General features: G+C 47.1%; 1 non-coding gene and 1 pseudogene across 1 annotated transcript; one reads left to right on the top strand and one right to left on the bottom strand.

Moving 5' to 3' along the window:
* Positions 1-6,182: 6,182 nt before the first annotated feature.
* LOC133774760 (U2 spliceosomal RNA) lies at positions 6,183-6,341 on the top strand (annotated as a pseudogene).
* A 4,977-nt stretch (positions 6,342-11,318) lies between these two features.
* Positions 11,319-11,454, bottom strand: LOC133774727 (small nucleolar RNA SNORA75). Its single transcript, XR_009868125.1, has one exon. It is a non-coding gene; the product is annotated as a small nucleolar RNA SNORA75 (small nucleolar RNA).
* Between the last annotated feature and the right edge of the window lie 2,223 nt (positions 11,455-13,677).

The following is a 13,677-nucleotide window of genomic DNA, read 5'->3' as shown; positions in this document are numbered from 1 at the left end:
GAGATCAGCCTTCAACTAATTCATGCCAGGGGAGAGGGGAGAGAATATCTTTATTTCATTGGTTGTTACAGGTGGAGGACTGGCTAACGTCACAAGTCACTGTGAAAGCTTAACACTTGGTGGACATTTGTGAAATGAGGCCACTCCAAGAACAGCTCCTTTAATCATGTCCTTTTTAAAAGACTTGTTCATTTATTTGAAAGGCAGAGTTACAGAGAGAGGGGAAGAGGCAGAGAGAGAGAGAGAGAAAGAGAGAAAGAGAGAGAGAGAGAGAGAGAGAGAGAGAGATAATCTTCCATCTGCTGGTTCACTCCCTGAATGGCTGCAATGGATGGGGCTGGGCCAGGCCAAAGCCAGGAGCCCAGAACTCCATGCAGGGAACTAGATTGGAAGAGGAACAGCCAGGACTCAAACTGGTGCTCATATGAGATGATGGCATTGCAGGCAGCAGCTCAACCCACTGAGCCACAACACCAACCCCTTGGGTTCTAACTTGCAACAATAAAACCTATAACTGAAAGATTTGCCTTGGAACAAGTCCCCACCTAAATGATGAACTGTTAATTCCAGGATCAGGGAAGAAAGAAACTGGGAGGCTCCTTCATCTGTGGGCCCCCAAATCATGTTTAAGCAGGAGAAAAACTGGTGGGAGGGGATCAAGTAAGCGAGACCTCACCTTGCAGAAGGGCGAGCTGCCCTCCCAGCTCCTGTGGGCCACACACCCAGAGATTCTCTGCATGCCACTTGTGATGCCACCCTGGAGTGTGCATCGTGCGGTACAGAAAAGACAGGGAAAGAACAAAATGACGCCAAGGCCTGGCTTCAAAGTTTGCTGAGGGTTTGGGTTTCCTTGGAAGAGTTATTCAACCATGAGCTTCTGCTCTGTCAAACAGGCCAGTTGTAAGGGCCTCTCCCATGAGGGCTCTAAACTCATGTGAAGAAATGAGGGAGAGACGACGGACCAGTGAAAGCAATCCCTTCGTTCCTGAGTGAAGTTGTTGGGTAGTGTCCATTGCACTCCACTGACACAGAATGCATTATTTCTGCCAGCTCCTGCATCCCAACACAGTCAGGAGGACCAGCCACTGTGAGAGGGATTCATACAGGTGGGAAGGCTGTCAGCACAGCAGGGCAGGTGCTCCAGCCAGCACAATGCTGGGGCAGGGGAGACCAAGGCTGTGCCTGGCATCTGGTAGGTCCTCAGTGTTGCTCACATATACCACACACCTTACCTCCGCCTCCCAGGTGTCCCCCGTTGCTATGCTTGTGGATCAGTAGGAATTGTACTGGCATTTACTCACTCATTCAAAATATAATAAGATAGAAATAGAAGTTTCATAAAAGAAATATAGTGTTACAAAGTATACAGTAGAATGTCTAGCATCACAAACTCACATTAAAACCACACTAAGATAGCATTTTCCACTTCCATATTAGCAGAGTTGTATGATTTAATTCTCCTGGTAAGAATGTATTCAAAGAAACCCCTGTTGATGATGATGATGGCAACAACAAAGACAATGATGATAGCTGTCAGAAGCCTGGGACACTGCTGGTACTCACTACAGAGCTGGTGAATGAGTGAATGTCAAGTTCAAGAAATTCCATCTTTAGGGGCCACGCTGTGGCATAGCAGGTAGAGCCACCACCTGCAGTGCTGGCATCCCATAAGGGTGCTGGGTCGAGTCCCGGCTGCTCCACTTCTGATCCAGCTCTCTGCTGGGGCCTGGGGAAAACAGTATAAGATGGCCCAGGTCCTTGGACCCCTGCGCCCGCATGGGATACCTGGAGGAAGTTCTTGGTTCCTGGCTTCGGATGAACACAGCTCCAGCCGTTGCGGCCAACTAGGGAGTGAACCAGCGGATGGAGGACCTCTCTCTGTCTTTCTCTGTCTCTCTCTCTCCCTCTCTATGTGTAACTTTTTCAAATAAATAAATAAATAATCTTTAAAAAGAAAAGAAATTCCATCTTTCACATGACTGGACTTAGGCTGCCCCACCCACTCTGTGACATGCTGCACCTGCAGGACAGCAAAGACAGGTGGCGCCCTGGACAGACAGCTGTTTGCTGAGGTCCTATCTGGTCTAGAGGACTTGCTTTATCATTCTGACTCACACATCTAGCGTGGTGAATGACTGTGTATTCCTCCACATTGAACACTGGGTGGAAAGTGTGATGAGTTTTGTAATGGACTTGAAGTTCAAGGTATGATTCATGCTCTCTGAGAGTAATCTGTGTAGAGAACATTCAATATGTAAACTGTCCCCTGCAAGGTTTGGCTAGTGGTGGGATGGTTAAAAGCAAAACTTCTTGGTTCTCTCAATACTTAGGTGAGCTACAGAAGCGGTAATGGGTTGTGATTGGAACATCGTGTGTAAGTCTTGCCCTGGTGGTGGGTTGACACGCCCAAAGGGTCTTTCGAACACATTTGGGCCAGACAGAGATGAATGTGAGGAAACACACAGGAGGCACAGCAGTCTAGACACATTAGGACCAGTTCACTCCCATTGCACATGAGAAAACTGAGGTCCATCCTTAAAATGTCCAAAGTTAAACAGCCAGCCCTGGAACCCTGAGCAACTAATTCCCATGTCTGGGATTTTTTTCCACTGAACAATGTAGGCCACAGAATTCTTCATGCAGAGCCAAGTCCCCCTTTCCAGGGGAAGAGGACAGAGGAGGCATGCATGGGGAAATAAATCTAGGAACAATTTGCATGCACTGTATTTTTTCCATCCAAGCTCAGCCTGCCATCCCCACTTCTGCCTGCAGATCCCTGATGCACCTTGGCATTCCAAAGGCCCTCTGATGGCGTGCAAAGGGAATGCTTCTGCAGTTGAAATCAGTGCTTCCAAGTTCATGTGATCAGAGCACGTCTAACATTTAGTGACATGCTGTAGAGCTTGTACTCTCAGAACATTCGTCAGAAATGCTGGACTGTTGCTTGTGTAAATCTTTCATTGCTTGAACCAAGCCTCGAACAGGTGATGGAAATCACTGCAGTGGAAGATGGGACCCCAGAAATAGCTGTGGAGTGCTTCCCTGTGAAATCTGCTGATCTGTATGGGAGGTACCAACAGACTTTCCCTTCTAGTCATCCCTAAACCCTTAACCCTTCAGAGTTGCTGTGAATCCTGCCTCTTTCTTGTCCCTCTGAAATCTCAGTGCTGCCAGCATCTTAGCTATGCCATCTCCAGGAATAGTTCATATGCACAACTCCCCAGCCCGAGTGCCATGTCTATGCTCTGATCCCTGCCCAGAAAGGGGACCCTTCTTAGTGAATTACTAATCAGTTGTTCTAGAAATGTTTCTTCCCATAAATATGCAGAATTGCTATGTGTCAATTAAAAATAAAAATATATGTCAAAAAAATCCTTCCTCTTCAAATAATCAGAACAAGGGTTTGCATTTTACACTTCATGCAATGTTCCCTTAGCCTTAACTGAAACTATGAATAATTAAATAGCTAACTCCAAAGTCACTTTATTGGCATCAGCTGTCATGGGAAAGAAGCTGAAATCCTCCAAACGGATGTTTTCCAATAGCGGAGAATCAAAGGGCTTCCTGTGGGTGACTCTGCTTCAGAATTCCAAAACTTACTTGCAAACAATATTGGCTTCTCCTAGACCTTGGTCCCCAACGCCTTTTAGAGATTCTCTTTGTTTTATTAAGAAGCACTGGCTCAGGCCTGGCTCATTCATTATCGGCACAGTGACTCCCCAGGTTGGAAAGTCCCTTGTTGCTCCTTGTCCAGCTAGCGGGGAGTTAGTTATAGCTCGGTCCTGCCTCTCACTCTGATCAGCAAGAACAGCTCCAAAGGGAAAGTACCCACAAAGCGGCATGGCCACAAAGGGAGCAAAGGCGCGAGGGGACCTCCTCCTTGTCTCAGGGCAACACCCAGGGCACAGCTCATCCACCTCAAAGCAGGGGGATATTGGGGCCGCACCAGATGCACACTTGAAGGGTCACAGAGCACCTCCTGGGAGAACTGACCTACAGCGCTTTTAAACACTTATTTCTGTATTGATTTGAAAGGGAGAGACAGAGAGGGAAAGAGCATTGCATCTGCTGGTTCACATCCCAACTGATTCCTTCCTAGGGCTGCTGGTGGAAACTGCCTGGCATGGGGCAAGTAGAGAGAACCCCCAGAGCTGAGCCAGACAAGCACCAAGCAAAACACGTGTTGCCCATCTTTCTGAGGCCTCACACCTTATCTCAGGAGGTTGTTATTTTCATAAGTAATATGCACTCACGCAGGAAATTGGAAAACTTTTACATCAGGGTAGTTAGCATTGTAGTTCCCACGGTTCACCATGATACTCCCATGCCTTTTGCTTGTCTGAAGATCCTGCCACTATAAACAAAGGCTGTTCCCCTCCCTCACTGACTGAGGCTTGGCCCTGTGGGTAGAAAGGACAGTGTGCCAACCCCAAACCAAAGTCATAAGAGGTAGCGTGCACGGGTTTCCACTTGCCCCCTGGCACTTCTATCATTGCCACAAGAACAGGCCCAGGCTAGCCCCCTGGCCCAAGGAATATGAGATACATACTGTAGGCCCAACCTACAGTTTGAAGTCCAGCCCAACTGAGTAAAGCTCAGCCTAGATTGGTGTATTCACACACGCTTGGTTGTGTGTGAGAAAAACATGATCCTTTCAAGGCTCTGAGTCTTGGAGCAGTTTACACAGCATTCTTTTTTGTTTTAAGATTTATTTTATTGGGGCTGGTGCTGTGGCACAGTGGGTTAATCCTCCACCTTCAGTGCCAGCATCCCATGTGGGCACCGGTTCAAGTCCCGGCTGCTCCTCTTCCGATTCAGCTCTCTGCTATGGCCTGGGAAAGCAACAGAAGATGGTCCAAATCCTTGGGCCCTGCACCCACACGGGAGACCTGGAAGAAGCTCCAGGTTCCTGGCTTCAGATCAGCCCAGCTCCAGCTGTTGTGGCCATTTGGGGAGCAAACCTGCAGATGGAAGACCTCTCTCTCTCTCTCTCTTGCTCTCTCTCGCTCTCTCTCGCTCTCACTCTCTCTCACTCGCTCTCTTTCTCTCTCCCTCTCTCCCTCTTACTGTCTGTAACTTTACATGTTAAATAAATAAATAAAATATTTTTAAAAATATTTCATTTATTTGAATATCAGAGATACAGAGAGAGAGGGAGAGATAAAGAGAGAGAGAGAGAACTTCCACCCACTGGTCCAATCCCCAAATGGCCACAATGGTCGGGGATGGGTCGACCCAAAGCCAGGAGCCTGGAGCTTCTTCCAGGTCTCCCGTGTGGGTAACAGGGGCCCAAGCACTTGGACCATCTCCTGCTACTTTCCCAGGCATATTAGCGGGGAACTGCAATGAAGTGGAGGATCTGGGACATGAACCAGCACCCATATGGAAAGCCAGCATTGCAGGCAGTGGCTTTACCCACTATGCCATAACGCAGGCCCTGACACAGCATTCTTGTAGCAAAAGTGAATGACTACAAGTTTAAAGAGAAAAATAAAGCACACTCATAATCCCACCACTCAGAAACAACCCTCATTTGGTTATGTGTGTTTTCCTAATATTTGTATGGTGTGTGTTTGTACAGTTGATATAGAGTAACTAGGCAGGGAGCTAGTTAGGTCTAGTTAGGTTAGTTAGTTAGGGAGCTAACTGGAATTTTTGCCAGTCCTGCAATGTAACTTTGTTCCTTCACCTGTCAAGCTGCCCAAATTCCCAAGATGCACCTGTGTCTCATATAGGACCTGGAAGGAAGAGATGCCATGATGACCACATGGAAATTAAATTCCATGTGGAGGTGCCATAAAAGTCCCAGAAAGCTTCAGGCATGCTAAGACCTGACCCTGTTTGCTCATTCGATTAAGGCACTGTCCCTACCTCATAAAAGAGACTGAGAAGGGCAGGGGGAGGTGGGAAGGCTTCCTTTGCCACTGAGCCACACTTGGCTGGTCCTACTAGGGTTTGCGCTCTCTTCCTCTCTCTTGTAGGCAACTGTCTGCCCCATCCGTGATTAGTATTTCTCCATGTGGGGTGGTGGTTCACTTCCTCACTTTTAAATAAACCATGTTCTCACCTGTGTACTATATAATGCATCTGCTTTGAATTGTTATCTGTGTGGGAGCAAGAACCTGGATGAAGGTACCTAGGCCCACATCACTATGAACATACTAATATAAAGCATGGATAGCATCGCTTCTTGGCCTTTTGGCTATGATCAAGTGTAGTATCTGTTCTTGCCAGTTTAAAGCAATGCATATCCTGTTCATACTGCTTTGAAGTTTGTTCTTTTGTTCACTTAAAGGGAAAATTTTCCCAAGTCAAAAAACTTAACAACATTTTAACTCCTTTCATAACCATCTAGTGTTTCACTATTTCGTGGAGCATGCATTTTTTAAATTTTCTGTTGTTGACACTGCGTAGTAGCTAATATATTTTCTTTTTGATCAGTACAAAAGCATCAAGGCTAACACACACTTTAACATACACCCTCCCCAGTGTATCCCTGCCTTCTCAGAGATAAACGTTGTTAAGGTTTGAGTTGTCTCCATGTGGACATTCTTTCTGTGCCCTAATATGCAAACAAATACATCCATACATGCAAAGGATTTTAAACTTTGAAGGTGTTATAATGACACAACTTTTTCTTTTCACCAAACAGCTTCCTAGACAGCTTCTCCCATGTCAGTCATGTGGACTTAGCTAATCATGTTAAAATTCTGAATAACATACCACCAGGCGGACACGCCACTTAGAAGACCCAAGCACTCCATCATCAGTGGATATGTGAGTTACATCCAAGTTGTGGAATGTTCAATGAGCATCCCTCTTCACGTTTCTTGGATCATATATGCAAGTGTTTCTCATGGACCAGTATTTTCACAGGAAATTAACAACTTCTATAAATACCCTCCAAGTGGTTTCTAAAAAGTCTGTGTTCAATTTATCATCCCCTAACAGCACAGCAGGGAAGCCTTTCTCACCAGTGCCAACCAAAGCCCTGGTGTTTATTTCCAATTAACTCTGCAGCTTGTCTCAGAGCCTCAGCTTCCTCATCTTTTTAAAAATAACTACTAACTTATTTTTTAGGATTCATTTTATTTATTTATTTATTTATTGGAACGGCAGAGGGAAAGACAGAGAGAGGGGTATAGAGGTCTTCCATCCACAGGTTCACTCCCCAAAAGTCAACAACAGCCAGGGCTTGGCCAGTCTGAAGCCAATAGCCCCAGACTCCTTCCAGGTCTCTCCTGTGGGTGTCAGGGACCCAAGCGTTTGGGTCATCTCCCACGGCCTTAGCAGGTGCATTAGCAAAAAGCTGGATCAGAGCAGCGAGGACTTGAGCTGATGCCCCAGTATGGGATGTTAGTGTCGGAAGCAGTGGCTTACCACGCTGCCCACAATGTTGACCCCTGGCCTCCTCATTTTTAAAATGTCTTTAAGGAGTAGATGTTTATCATAGTAGTTAAGATACCACTTAAGACCCCCACATCACATATCAGAGTGACTGGTTCAAGCCCTGGCCCCTCTGCTTCCAATCCCCCTTCCTGCTAATGCATACCCTGAGAGGAAGTAGGTAATGGCTCATGTCCATGAGACCCTGCAACCTGTGTGGAGGATCCAGACTGGGTTCTGGTCTCCTGACTTTCAGCCTGGCCCAGCCTAGTTGTAATGGGGATTTTGGGAGTTATTAGTGGACAGAAGATCTCTTTGTCTCTCCCTCTCTTTTCTCTGCCTTTCAAATAAAATGAAAATAAATAAATACAAATTTTTGAAAAGCCCATGTTAATGTTAATAAAGGGAAAAAATTCCCACTATTATTAGTGGTAACACCAGCATTGTGGTGGAATGAGAAGGCTGTGCCAAGATGGTGCTGGTGAGTGAGCATCAGTTACTCAGGAAATGATGGTGAAACCCACCTGGCAAAGGAGGCTGCCTAGCAACAGGCAGTGATTGGTTACAGCATAAACCACCCCTTGACCGGATTGGCTGCCTCAGCTATATAAGCTGCTGCACCAACTGAAATAAACAAAGTCTGTGAGCTGCTCGCCTCTCCGGGTGACTCCGCACCTCTTGCCCCCACCATGCTTCTCCTCTCAGAACGAATCCACAGCAACACACCATTACTTTTATTGTTCTAATTGGCCTTTGAGCATTTCTCCATGAGGATATCTTTATCTTGTCTATTGCAGTGAATTCTCTTTCCCACCCCTGAGCTCAGTTCATCCTTCCTACTTCTCAAAATCCAAATTCCCACTATCTTTCAGGGTTAACTTCAGGTCCCATCTTCATTATGTAGTTCACAAGCCACTCTTGGAACTTTTGCACAAACGTCCTGCCTATGCTGATTTTTGGCCTTCCCCCAAATTACCAATCATCTAACAATTTTTAAATAGCTATTATTTATTGATTCTTAACTCTGTGTGAGACATTATGCCCAGTGCTTTGTAGACATTATCTTCTTTATCATTCCTACACTATTATTATTCTCATTTTATGAAAAAACATCTCGAGTTTCAAAGTGATTAAACAACCCACTCAAGGCTACACATCAGCGGCAGATCAGGAATTTGAGGCCAGCTCTCCAGGTAGCAAATCCTTTGCCATCAGCTGCTCCACATGGTCCTTGTCCCTTCAGTGAGTGCTATGGTCTGAATACGTGTGTGCCCCATTCGTATGTTTAACCTAACTCCCCATGCAGTAGGGATAGGAAGTGGGGCCTTCAGGCGGGGATGTGTCCATGAGGACACAGCTGTCATCAGCAGGATTAATACCTTACAAAAGAGGCCTCAGGGAATTTATTAACCCCTCCCATCAGCTGCTCGGGCCCTGCCCAGATACATCTTGGACCTGCCAGCCTCCAGTACTGTGAGAAATAGCTTTCTATTGTTGTTAGCCATCTAGTTCATGATGCTCTTGCTCTAGCAGCCCAAAGAGACTAAGACAATGAGACTGGAAACTCCTGAAGACAGGGGCAGAACGCTGGGTTTCTTAGTAGTCCCCTCACCATATAACAGAATGCCCTGCACTTGGTGGACACTCAATGACTGTATTCATCATCGGTAGAGTCTCTCCCCATCAGGGCCCTCATACCAGGCTCAAACATTCAATCATTCCTACATGCCATATACCATCACTTACATCTTTGGAAAGACGTAAGACTTTGTTGAGTAAAACACTCTGTCTCTCCCTATCCTTATTGTTCTGGTTTGGATGATAGTTTGGGTATCTCCCCAAAAGCCCATGAACCGGGGGCCTGGACTCCAAAATCTTATGCCAGTGGTTAACAGATTCAGGGTGGAGATCTGATCAAATTCTGGTGTCTGGTAGGTCAGCCTAGCGCAGGTCCTTAAGTCACTGAGGACACGGCCTTAGAAAGCAGCTTTTGAGAGCTGCTTGATTATCTGAGCCAATCCCACTTCCTAGTTCTCTCGGCATCCTGACTGACCAAGTGATCGCCTTCCACAGGTGTTCTGCCTTCCTGAGACACCAGGCCAATGGGGCTATTCAGTGTATTCAGTGTTAGACATGGCCCACCAATAGTTCCAGCCCAAATCAACCTTCTTTCTTCATCAGAAGCCCCTCGCAGGTATTTTAGCTGTCGTAGCAAAAAGCAGCCCACCGTGCTTATGCAAGAGCTACATGAGAAATGGGCTGCACAGCCCCTTGGCCTAAGGAATTTATTTTCTGTATTTGAGGGATAAAGCACAAACAACTGGAGTGAATTGTTATGAATCAATGTGCCTGAAACACCTACCTAGAAATCAAGGATTCTGCTGAAGCAAATCAAATCACATGGCATGAAACAAGTTGTTGGGGAGACAAATTTGAGGCCCTGTGAGGTAGATTTTATGCACTTATTTTTCTCTGATGACTTTGAACTTTTCTGGGAAGAGGTGGAAGGAAAGCAGAGTGCTTAATCAGACCAGACAGGATGCCAGCATGATGCACAGTGCAAAGAACACTCTGTCAGTCCACAGATTATTGGCTCCTCACCTCATCCTTAGTTACTGCCAATCTCAGTGTTCTCGATTCCAAATCCTAGGACCCCGACCAATGTGCTCTTGCGTCTCTTTCTAGAGCACCAGCTCAAGACATGACCCTCAGGCCTGACGCAAGCAGAGAAGCAGCAGTGGTCCCCACCAAGCTCCAGTGGCCGAACCATGCAAGCCGGCCATCTCCCCAGCCACTTCACCCACATCTGCAGCCAGGTTGCCTGACACCAGTGCTCCAAGCCTTTCCATGGCTGGGGCGGGCACCGAGGGGCAGAGCTGGCTCTGACATGCTCTCCAGTGGCATTTGCCCAATATAAACTCAAAGCTTACAGATGAGGGTGAGTGCTCTCACTCATCTCTTTCAAAAGTTTATGTGAGTATGCAGTGAAAACCGAAAGGGTATCACCAGATTGCCAAGTAGACCGAAGGGCCACACGCTATCTTGAGCTGTCCTCCAAAGGGTCTGTCACTGACCAGGTGACAGAGTGACAACCCCAGAGTCCTTTCTGTCAAGTGGAAGAGGGAAAGACGGGGACAGAAGAAATGATTCGAACTTCACCTTCTTTCCTTCTGGCTTGTGGCCCCGTCTCCCCCCCGCCCTCTCAGAACGCTCCTCACCACTCCCCGCTGCAAAGCCTCCTCCCCATCCTCTGCCATCAGAGCCACCTCAGCTTCCTCCTTGGCCTCCACCTCTGCCCCCAAGGCCACCTTCATCCTTGGCCTTGGCCCAGTCCAAGGTAATCCGCCTTGGAAATTCCATGGCCCCCTTGGCAGCTTTGGCATCCCCCTCACTGTTTTTTGTTTTGTTTTGTTTTGTTTTGTATTTTGACAGACAGAGTGGATAGTGAGAGAGAGAGACAGAGAGAAAGGTCTTCCTTTTGCCGTTGGTTCACCCTCCAATGGCCGCCGCGGCCGGCGCACTGCGCTGATCCGAAGGCAGGAGCCAGGTGCTTCTCCTGGTCTCCCATGGGGTGCAGGGCCCAAGCACTTGGGCCATCCTCCACTGCACTCCCGGGCCACAGCAGAGAGCTGGCCTGGAAGGGGGGCAACCGGGACAGAATCCGGTGCCCCGACCGGGACTAGAACCCGGTGTGCCGGTGCCTCAGGTAGAGGATTAGCCTATTGAGCCCCGGCGCTGGCCCCCCCTCACTGTTGAAGCCTGCAAAACCAAACCTGAACCACCGAATGAAATCACATGGTAGACGAGTGCTGAGCTAACGTCTGGAGTAGTGATCCCATGGGGATCGCCTGCTTATGTTGAGAAAAGACCTAAGGGACACAGTAGCTCCACAAGGAAAAGTCTAACTGGTTGAAGCTATGGTCTGAATGCCAGAATGTCTCACCAAACAGCCAAACATACCTCTGTGCGAAGACAGAAGGCTGAAGCATGCTAGTTCTGTGAACTGTCTCTTCTCTTGCGAATCTGTGAGCTGCCACCAACTGACAGAAAGGCGCTCAATGAGAAGACTCAAGCAGATTCTAGAGAAGCAGTGGAATGGGCAGACATTGCCAAGGTGAAGAACTGTCTTCTCTCCCATGCTCAAGGCTTTCCTGCCTGTCTCTGGAAACTAGGATCATCGTAGAGCATGGGATCACTGTAGAACATATCACTCATACTAAAAAAATCATCCTGAACAGGATCTGATCAGTCTTTGCCTGTACTCTGAACTCCATTACAGAAAGGAAACGACTGTAGAGAGGCAAGCTACTATTAAGGTGATTGCAGAATACCATTTAAAAAAAAAAAAAAACAAAGAAAATCTCTTCTCATAACCAATTTTAGCCTTAGAGAGCAGTGGCCTTGCAGATCTGTAGATAGCCATTTCTATTTGTAAGTTGCAAAGACACTGGAGTGAAAATAAAATTCCCATTTTGAAAATGGCAACAGTCAAAGATGATTAGGCCCTAGTGGTATCAGAAACAGGAAAATATCTCATACATAGCAAACAAAACAAATAAGCCAGGTGATAGATGTGATTATGAGCTAGCGATTCCACTGCCAGCCGGCCTGAAATGCGGCCAGTCCAGCCTTGGGCTAAAATGACCAAACTCATACTTGAACTCACTAGAACATGTTTGCACAGAACTGTTAAGCAATGTTGGTTGTTTGTGTCCAAAAAAACAGTCCACACAGTACGTTCATTGTTCCCAGCACAATACTAAGACTTGTCTTCCAAGACCGGAGCATTTTCCCCCAGAAAATAAATTTTGGAAAGGAATGACTTGGCCCACTACCTCCATCTTGAGCTTCAGAGCTATCTCCGTCTCATGGGAGAGGGTGGGGTGGTGCTCCCCGCCACCGAGAAGGGAGGCCTGGGCCAATGTGTAGATGAGATGTTGTTGGAGTGAGGAAGATGCTGGATTCGCCACGAGAAGGAATGTGTAAAAACGTAGAGCCAGTGGAGAGCAGTAGAGACTTCATCCATAGGTAGGGAAAGCCTCGGCCCTGGGTGTACTCTCATGCCAGAGACAGACTGGAGAAGGGATTTGAAACAGACCCTGCAGCCAGATGGCCGAGGGCTGCCTATTTCAGGCTGTGAGCAGTGTGGTTCTGCATAATTAGGGTGGCACTCCTGAGCATGAAATGAACTTGGACCCAAGAATGGGGTGGGAGCCAATGAAAAGCCCCTTCTGCAAAATGTTCCAGCTCAAACTTGCTCAGCATCAACCACAGCACTGAACACAACTCCGGCTTCCCCCTTTCTTCAAGGAAGATTGGCAGAGTTTGGGGACTGGTGATCTTTTTCCTTTCTCAAAAAATATTTAAGAAAACAAGCAAGCCATGATGTGACAGAAAGTGTGGTGTTCCCTGCTCTTCTATTTTTTTTCTTCCAGGATTCTGTTAATCCTGGTGTTATGATGGCCCAAGAAGCTCACTCCATGTCCTCACAGAGGACACTTCCGAAAGCGTCATAAAAACAATGACCAAAAACAATGACCAAAATGATACTAAGAGGGACACAATTATCACGGAGAGAATGCTTTCTGGTCTTAATTCTATACTAACTGGATCAGCTCATTTAAACCCACAATAAAAGTAAGAGGAACTAGGTGGCAGGTGGGCTCTAAATCCAGGCATTTAATCATTGCGTCCTCGTGACATTTCAGATCTTTTCTCAGGGCTGGTGCTGTGGCACAGCAGCACAGTCAGTTAAGCTGCTGCTTGCAATGCCAGCATCCCATAGCAGAGCCTTGGTTCAAGTCCAGGCTGCTTGATTTCCAATCCAGCTCTATGCTACTGTGCCTGGAAGGCAGTGGAAGATGGCCCATGCCACTGGGCCCCTTCCTGTCACATGGGTGACTCAGTTGTAGCTCCTAGTTTTAGCCTGGCCTAGCCCTGGTCCTTGTGGCCATCTGGAGAAAGAACCAGCAAGTGGAAGACCTCGCTGTCCATGTCTCCAACTCTGCCTTTCAAATGTACGTCTTTAAAATAAATACATACATGCTTCTTCCTAGCAAAATGTACTATTTTTCTGAGTGTTTTGTGGGCTGGGTTTCCAGGAACTTCTTCCCGCCTTCTTTAGAATATGTGCTCCTGGAGTCCATAGCAGCAGTCTGCAACGGGCAGATTGGACCCTCTTAACCTCTCTGGCACTAACTGGCTGTGCAACCCACTTAGTCTCATCAAACCTGCATCCCCATCTAAAACCAGGGTTAGTGCTATCTCCTCTCACATTTGGTGTGGGGATGA

This window comes from Lepus europaeus, chromosome 15 (assembly GCF_033115175.1).
Source record: "Lepus europaeus isolate LE1 chromosome 15, mLepTim1.pri, whole genome shotgun sequence".
NCBI lineage: Eukaryota > Metazoa > Chordata > Mammalia > Lagomorpha > Leporidae > Lepus > Lepus europaeus.
Note: the sequence above shows the minus strand (reverse complement) of the source record. Positions and strands in the feature narration are given on the sequence as shown.